This window comes from Astatotilapia calliptera, chromosome 10 (genome assembly GCF_900246225.1).
Source record: "Astatotilapia calliptera chromosome 10, fAstCal1.2, whole genome shotgun sequence".
NCBI lineage: Eukaryota > Metazoa > Chordata > Actinopteri > Cichliformes > Cichlidae > Astatotilapia > Astatotilapia calliptera.
The window spans coordinates 25,071,774-25,081,155 of record NC_039311.1 but is presented as its reverse complement, the minus strand read 5'-3'; positions in this window follow the sequence as shown (position 1 = coordinate 25,081,155).

Below are 9,382 nucleotides of genomic sequence, written 5' to 3'. Positions count from 1 at the left end.
TGGAAGACAAAGTGATGACCCAGACTCAGTTTTTTTTATTGTGGACTGATTGACATTTTCTTTCAATTCTTCACGTCTTTCTTTCTTTATGATTCCTTCCACCCACTGGACTCCTCCCACCGTGTTTCACTGTTGGGACAGTGTTTGGGTTGTGCATCTCACCCTTCTTTCTCCAAACATAAGCAGCATCTCTGTAGCCAAAGAGTTCTAGTTTTTTTTTTTCATCTGACCAAAGTTCAGTTTGTACAACCTTTCTCTAGGTTGTCTTTAGCATACTTCAGTCTGGCTTGAAGGTGTCTCATCTGCAGAAGTGGAATTTTTCTTGGTCTACAAACTCGCAGTCCATAGCTGTGCAAGGGTCTAGTGATCATCTTCTTTGAGACTACCTCACTTGGCTAAGTTATTCAGTAGTGTCTTGGCACTTGTTCTGGGGTCTTTAGACACATCTCTTACTAGTTTTCTTTCCAAAGTCTCTGAAATCTTTCGCTTCCAAAGTCTGCCAGGTTTGATCTGTACTATTTTGCACTTTGTAATTTCTTGATAGTTCTCAAGAAATTCTGTCAGTTAATGTGTGCAAATAGAAGTCATTTATGATTCTAAAGAAAACTAGTATGTTTAGAAATGCTGTTTCCCTCAGTTTAAAAAGAACTTGGGGAAATTTTGACAAAAACGAAACTAAACTGGGCTAAATTTCATGGGCGGATTTAATAACTTTGTTATTAAAGGCTCTACCTGTCATTCTACTTTTAGGAATCATGAATAAGTCTTGGACCTGAGACCATTAGAGGACATGCAGTGTATTTTCATCAAGGAGCACAACACAATACCAGTTTGTCAAATGTCATCTACTGCAAGTATAGACATTTGTGCAGCAATATTAATGTCTACCACCAAAGGATGACATTCCTATTTTAACTCTTTTGCACATGGATTTCTATTAGAGTTGTTGTCAATTGTCATGTTGTTACAATAAGAGGTCTGAGACCATAGTTGCTGGGCTCTTCATGCTTCGCTCTTCATGCTTTGCACTTTGTTTATCTTTTTTTCCCCCTTTTTACTTTTGCTTTCGCTTGATAGTTACTTTTAAGCACTTAAAACTATTTGCCTGTGTATATATGCCAATAAAAGCAAAAACAAATAATTGAGAATGATTCATTGATCAATAATAATCACTTAGAAAATCCCAAATGAATTTAATGTAAGTTTAGTTTTAAACAAAAGCGGTTGAGTGGAACTTTTAGGAGGTAGTTGTTGTTCTTGGGAGTAGGATTGGGTAGGGAGTAGTATAACATATTATCATATGTTATTTTATTACTTCACTAATTTAATGTGTAGTATGAAGATTATAGTGCCCCCTACTGGAATATTGGCAGCTGAAGCATTACACAAACAGCAGTAGCATGGTGTTATACATCTATTAATATGTAATATGTAATATTAATATTCATATAGGACAATCTTTGTATAGTTATATACTGTTGCTTGCTTTTCTCAAACCAGAATAAACAAATGTTATTATTGGTGTACTGGTTACCATTTGCATTTCTCCACAAAATACGACAGTTGGATATTTCTTTACCTGTAGTGCTGTACAGGTGAAGATAGACAAAGAAAAAAAACTCCCCATATGTTTTTCCCCTGAGCCAAAACTTAACTGATCTTGTGGGCCTAAGAGTAAACAACTGTTTTGCCTTAAGGAGTGCATGCATTTCTTCTTTATTTGCGCTTTCATGAAGTAACCTCATCATGTGTTTAACATCTTAAAAAAGCAAATAAGCAAATAAAGATAGTAGCTCGCTATTGTCTTCATCATCACACCAGTTTTGCTTTGAGTTTATTGGCTTAACTGTCAACAAAAAACAACCACACAGCAAAAAAACAAAGGTTTTGGCAGTTTGCTGGTCTGCAGCATTCAAGTGTGTGTTAACACAGTGCCAAGCAAGAAAGACATCAGCAATCATCTTAAAGAAGCAAGTCTTGCTCCTCATCAGACGTCAGAAACTGCAAAAAGCTCAAGAGCTACATATCAGGCTCTCCAGCCCTCGATGAGCATGTTAAATGTTAAAAGTCATGACAGTACAATTAGAAAACTGAAGACATGTGCCTTATTTGGAAAGGCTGCCATGGGAAAGCCTATGGATGACGATGAGATGAGAAAATGAAAAGAGTCAAGGTGTTGCAATAGCCCAGAGCCCATATTACAGTTTTTCTCCATTGGTTTGGCTCATTTCTTGAAACAGAAATTACATTCTCAAAATAACATGGACAAACCTCCAAACCTCTTGGCAAATGTTCACAACAGAATGGCATTTCTCATTCATTTTATCAAATGGCAAATGCCTTAGTACATGTCTCAATTGTCTCAGTGCATCTTTGCAAATGATTAAGTACACGTAGCCTACAGTTATACAGTTAGCCCACATTTAGCACATTTTCCAAATGAATAGATCTTGTAGATCTAAACTGATTAATTGATTCTCAGTCTAATGATCATTCTCTCCAAAACATGTCAGCATGATTTCATTGTATAAGTACTCGCATGCACAACTGTCTGTTCAATTGTCAAAATTGGTCAAGAACATAATACCATGAATACCATATATGAATTTCTTTGAATATTTGATAAATTGATGACAGTCATTGACAGTCAGGTGAAACTAGACTAACGACGGGGGAGTGTCACACACAGGTGTGTTCCATGATTGTGTGCTGCCAGACACAGATATATAGAGCTTGACCAGAGCCAGTCCGATCTCTGAACATGGATAGACAAGGCCAAGCAAACGGACAAGGGGAAGTTCTTCCTCAAGGAAGAGGAGGAAGAAGAAGAAGAAGAGGAGGACTGAGAATGCGTGGTGGAGGAATAGGGGGAAGAGGCCGCAAATAATGCCATCACATTGAGACAGATCCGTGATGCCATCCTTCAGGACAATCATATATTCCAGAATATAAACACATTAAGCATCTCCACAATAGACCGGGTTTTGAAGAAGCATCAGATGACAATGAAACAAATCTACAGGGTACCATTTGAGAGGAACTCTGACAGAGTGAAGGAGCTGCGCTACCAGTATATAAATGTAAGTCAGTTACTGGTTGTCTCTCATTATAACCTTACCTGTAATCACAGTAAGCAGTAGTTCACTTATTTGGTTTCAATACCTCCTTTACCTGATTTCAGAATCAGTATTTGCTTCATCTGACTAACAATTTCAACAGAAAACTGCAGTTTACTGTATGAAACAATTCTCATTATAATCCTTATTTTATTGTCTCCCAATCAAATCCATCTACTACTGTAGGTTTTACTGTAACATCTCAGTAAGTCATCAGTATTTCCCACTCCCCTTTCTATCAAATACCCCTGCAGTACTTCCTCATAGGCCTATCACTAGTTTAGAACCACTGGAGTAGTGGCCTGTGGTATATTGAACCTGTGGGGGAGAACATGTAATTGTCTAACTGTAGTATATGACTCTTCTGTATGACTGATTTTATGTTCTTTACTCTATTTTAGAGAATAATGTCATTGGAAGGACATGAGACCCCTCACATCCTGGTGTTCGTGGATGAAGCTGGCTTCAACCTGGCCAAGGGCCGAAGACGTGGCCGTAATATTATTGGCCACTGGGCCACAGTGGATGTCCCAGGTCAGCGAGGGGGCAATATAACTATGTGTGCTGCCATTTCTGAGAATGGTGTGGCCACTCACATCCCCAGTCTTGGCCCATACAACACACACAAGCTCCTCATCTTCTTGGATCGCCTTTATACCGATTTTTATACTGAAAATGAGAGAGGTCTCATAGGGCCTCACCTACCCATTCATGTAATTGTGTGGGACAATGTCAATTTCCACCATAGCCCACTCATTAGGGGCTGGTTTGCAATGCATCCAAGGATGATCACGGGGTTCCTACCACCTTACTCTCCTTTCCTCAATCCGATAGAGGAGTTTTTCTCTGCTTGGAGCTGGAGAGTGTATGAGCATCATGCTCAGGATCAGCCGTCCCTGCTCCATGCTATGGACGCAGGGGATGGTTGCGGCATGCACGCCGTGTCTTCCCTCGTTGCATCGCAAGAGAAAGTATCCGCTGTGATGTGGACGAGAATCTGTGGCCAGACGGACAACAGCGTGTAAATAATCAGGAGGGTGAAGACAGTGGACAAGAGAGGGAGAATGAGTACAGCGACCACTGAATAAGTCCTTGTTTTTAGATTTTGTGTTCATACAATTTACTACTGTAATGTATTTTATTTTTTTTTTTACATATGTATGAAACTTTCTTTGCGTGTGAATAAAAAATGGTTATAATTTCCTTGGTAGTGTGAGTGCAATCTGTGATGTCAAACCTTGGAGGCTACTCTTTTCTGTTGTATATTGTTGGACCTCTGCCATAGTGACAAAACATCTAAACATTTTGTATGGCAGCACTCACACAATGCCAAGGGGACGATGCATTTTGGGGGCACTGACTATTCAGATTAGAAAGAAATGTAGTTTTGACACATGAGTGAACTGTTTTAGGAGAGATATGAGCTTTTGCAGGTGGACCATGTTGTTGTGATCAACCATCCAGGTTTATTTTGACAAAAGCACCAAGAATGATGAGAATGTCCGATCTGTGTCGAGAAATGAGCCAAAGCTATTGAAAAGGATCTTTGCCATTTTGGAGACACTGACTGTTTAAATGAGAAAGGGATTTAGATTGAAGCCTGAGTGAACAGTTTTGGAAGAGATATGAGCTTTTGCAGGTGAGCTATAGTGTTGTGCTAAACTGTAAGAGTGTTTTGCCAAATGATCTTAGAGTTTTGAGAATGTAATTTCTGTTTCAAGAAATGAGCCAAACCAATGGAGAAAAACTGTAAGTCAAATTGTGTGGCAGGAACTTACAGTTTTCCTCAGTCGCTTTGGTGCGTTTCTCAGATCAGAATTGAAATTCTCATAACTATTAGTTCAACCTCCACAACACTCAGTCATTTGTGCACATCATAGTAGCAATTTCTCCTCTCTCTGAACAAACTGCAAATGATTTTGGACATGAATCAGTTGCTTCCATACATTTCCCTGCTGCTTTCTGACATTTCCATTTGCTTATGTCATGTCAGTCAAAAGTAATCATACCTATGGATGCTGAATAGTCGTTCCCAATAAAACTAATAGTCATACATCCATTGCTTGAGTCATCACACACAAAATTGTTGAACTAGTTATCACATGCCAAATATTGGCCATCTGTCAAGCAAATCCTATACCTTTCTGTATCATTGTTCCTGGAAATGTCTCCGAAATTGAAGTGAATTACAGCTGTCACTCATGAGGAGGCGTGTGAAAGTTTAGTTGTAACCAATGACAAACAACTTGTTCACTGTCAATTATGGATGAATCCTGTGAATCCCCAATTGGCAAGCATATATAAACTGCGCAGGAGCTAGTGTGTACCATTTCTACACTTCTGTGACACAAAATGGAAGGTCAGCACCGTGGAAGAGGGGTGAGGATGCGGGGAGGAAGGGGAAGGGGAAGAGGGAGAAGAGGCAGATATAGGCGGATTCCTAATGAAATAAGGGCTACAATTGTGGACCATGTTGTCAATCACGGCCTCACCATGGAGGAGGCTGGTCGAAGGGTGCAACCCAATATTGGAAGAACTACTGTCAGTTCAATCATTCAAACATTCCGTAGGGAAAACAGGTATGCAAACAGTAATACACTGTACTGTACTGTGCCATCTCAGACACATCACATGTTACTGTACTGTATTTGCAATTTCACAAAAAGTTTACTCTGCACCACATAGGATTGTAAGACAACCTCGCGGAGGCGGAAGAGGGCCCCTTTTTACCCCACAGCAAGAAGAAGCCATTTGTGCAATGGTCATTGCAAACAATGCAATAAAGCTGAGAGAAATACAAAGCGCTGTCATAGAGAATTACACGGTATTTGGCAATATTGAATCTGTTTCAATTTCAACAATTGACAGAGTACTCAAGAAAAATGAAATCCACATGAGCAAATGGCCCTGCTAGCAGCCATGGATGCAGCATGTGACGACATCACAGCAGGGTCCTGCAGAGGATGGATTCGCCACTCCAGGAGATACTTTCCTCGCTGCATTGCGAGGGATAACATCTGTTGTGATGTAGATGAAAATATGTGGCCAGACAGACAGGAACGTCTGGATGTGCCAGAATGATTTACTGTACTGTTACATGTGCTGTTTATTGTTCACATTAGTGCACAGCTCTACCAAATGGGTGATTTTATGTTTACATGTATTCTACAGTGAACAAGTGACTGTAGCATATTTTTCTTTTGCACAATTCTGTAGGATTACAAACACTTCTACACAATGGAAATGTGAAACGTACGTATTCAGTGTCTCAGTTACTCCCAAGACTCCCATAACATCTACAGTGACTTTACCACACATTTCAGATGGCTGTACAGGTAGGCCATAGTGCTGTCGTCAGCATTTTCAGGTGTCACCAATTGTTTTTGCAATGGGAAACACTGAAATTATAAACTGTCATAGTGGAAACATGACAATGCCATTTGACTATCTTGTTCATAAAGATGGTGTCAAGACTTTTCATTTTGATGGCACTGACAGTTTCATTGACATGGATACTTGCTTTTGAGGTATGGATAATCAATTCTGTGCATGTGACGTGCTTTTGCAGGCTATCCACTAGGTTTTGCAGTTTGCACTAATTGTTTTGGGAAATGCACTAACTGCTGTGCAAATGTTAATGGTGTTCTGAGAAACGCACCAAAGCGACTGAGAAAAACTGTAAGAGAGCTATGAATAATCAAATGACCACAAACACCAAGAGTGGGCCAAAATTCCTCCATAATGATGTGAGAGGCTGATAAAGAAACACTGATACTAATACATAAAATGATGACTTGTACGATCTCATGGGGTGGGGTCTGATTGGATGTACTCCATTATGTTTTATTTTCAGTTTTACACCCTGCTCTTTTTTTTAAATATTGGCTTAGAGATCATCCAACATGCCAGAAAGAGAGTGTTTGGTTAGCAATACTGATGTAATAGATTTAAAAGTTGTTAAAAGGTTTCTACAGGTCAGATCTTCATCACTGCTTTCTGTTGCCTTCATGGAGCTTTCCCAAAGTACTGAGTACTCACTCTCGCTATGCACACACGCACACACACACACACACACATATATATATATATATGCATAGATAGATAGATAGATAGATAGATAGATAGATAGATAGATAGATAGATAGATAGATAGATAGATAGATAGATAGATAGATAGATAGATAGATAGATAGATAGATAGATAGATAGATAGATAGATAGATAGATAGAATCTAGCCACCACCTGTTGCAAGTCATCTGCTGCCATCCAACCACGGTGTTTTGTTTGATATCTGTTGAGTGTGTCAAATCAACAGTATATACAATTTTGGTCAGAAGTTTTCATATACTCATCATGGGCATTAATGTCACGGTAATTTAATGATTTTTTGTTTAATTGATCTGTTCTTTTTCAAGGGCAAAATGATTTGAAAGCATACATTTTTAATTACTTAAAAAACAAACAAAACAAAACAAAAAAGACAAGAATTGGGTGCAAGTTTAACTTTACGTAATCTCTAATCTACACAGGGTCATACAGCGTCAAATATATGCATACATCCCCACTAATATTTGGTTAAATGTTGCTTTGCAAATTGCATCTCACCTATTCACTCTTGGTAGCCACCAGGCATAATTCTGGCTGAACATTTTGGCCACTCTTCTTGGCAGAAGTGGCACAGTTAGTTTGAACTGGTTGGTTTCATTACAGGGACCCAGCTTTTACACATAGTCCACAAATTTTCAATGCAGTTGAGGTAAGGGCTTTGGAAAGGCCTTTCCAGAAGCTTGATGGTAACCCTGTCCCATCTACATGCTCGCCTACATGTTTCTGTTATCATCTTGTATTTAGTATATTTCATTTGGTTACTTCCTGTATTACCTTGCTGGGGGTTTTCCTCACATGTTTTGTCTATTTTTTACTGATCGTCTTCACGTCTGTAGGATTATGTTTACATGCACCTCATTCTTTAACTCTTTCTCACCATCTGTCCTTCATCTGTCTATCCTGTCCTCACCTGTCTTTGTCAGACTTTCTGTTGGATTGTTTCCATTTTTCCTCTTTTATGTAATGCTCATATCAGCTTTGCACTTGTGTTATTTCCTGGTTTGCTCTCACGTTAGATTCCTGCGCTGATAATTGATTTGTTTTTTTTGTTTATTTCTGCTGTGTTTGTCCTACGTTTCTGTCCTGGCTCTGTATGCTATAACAGGAGGACTGAAATGAGTTTAAAAGTTTAAAATATCGAGCAATTTGAAAAAACGATAGAACTAAATGGGGAATAATAATAAAAAATACTAAGTTTCATGTAAACGTGTTAGAAAACTCCTCATTAAGCAGGAGCCATTTATAGTATTAGTGTATGTTAGTAACCTATGAAAGCACTAGGTGCTGCTTGGTGGAGCACATATATGTTTAACTCAACAGCTCATGTTTGCACATCTAGATCTGTGCTGTAGGTTTTGATTGAATGCATTTATACAATAATTCATCTAAAACCCAGGAATAGCAGAAAAACATGCAAATTTACGTTGTTATGGCCCATCTAGGGGTGGCCAGACCACAACACAAGGGTGATCTATCCTCGTCAGCAGCCACATCACACAACTGGTAAAGTTTGACAATGATTTATTTATCATAATTTGATTCGTTAGGTTATTTTTCACAAAAGAAGGAGGTGGTTATAACTTCAAGATGGACCTAATGCCAAAACAACAACAAAAAGGGGCCTACCTCAACGATTTAACAAACTTACCTGCTCATAAGAATGAAACCAAATGACAGCAACATGCCCCCCTAACTATGGAAAACCTAATATAATCAAACAGAATGGTAGTTCACCCCTACTACTCCTGTATAAGGCGAATGGCACTGGGCAAGTAACAAAAGATCTCCTGATGCACTGCCATTAAATAAGTCGTGTCCAACTACTTAGCCAGTCTGTATGGTCAGTCCTTTGGATCCACCAATCCCGGAGAGGCACCTGCACACTGAGATTTGCATATTTAGACAACATTACAACAGCAGTTGTAACAACATTATATGAGAAACTGATGACACTTGTCACAGTTTTTAACATGAGAAGTAGATCCTGCTGATGTTCACAGCTAGTTATTTTTTGTTGTTTAATTTAAGCAATAATAAAACACCTCATCCCCAAATGCATTTAACCATCCAACATGTTTAACATTTTTGCTGTTTTACTTTTTACCCAGCAGTTAGACAGCATCTGACTCAACTCCCTGGGTTTTACGAGATTCATTCA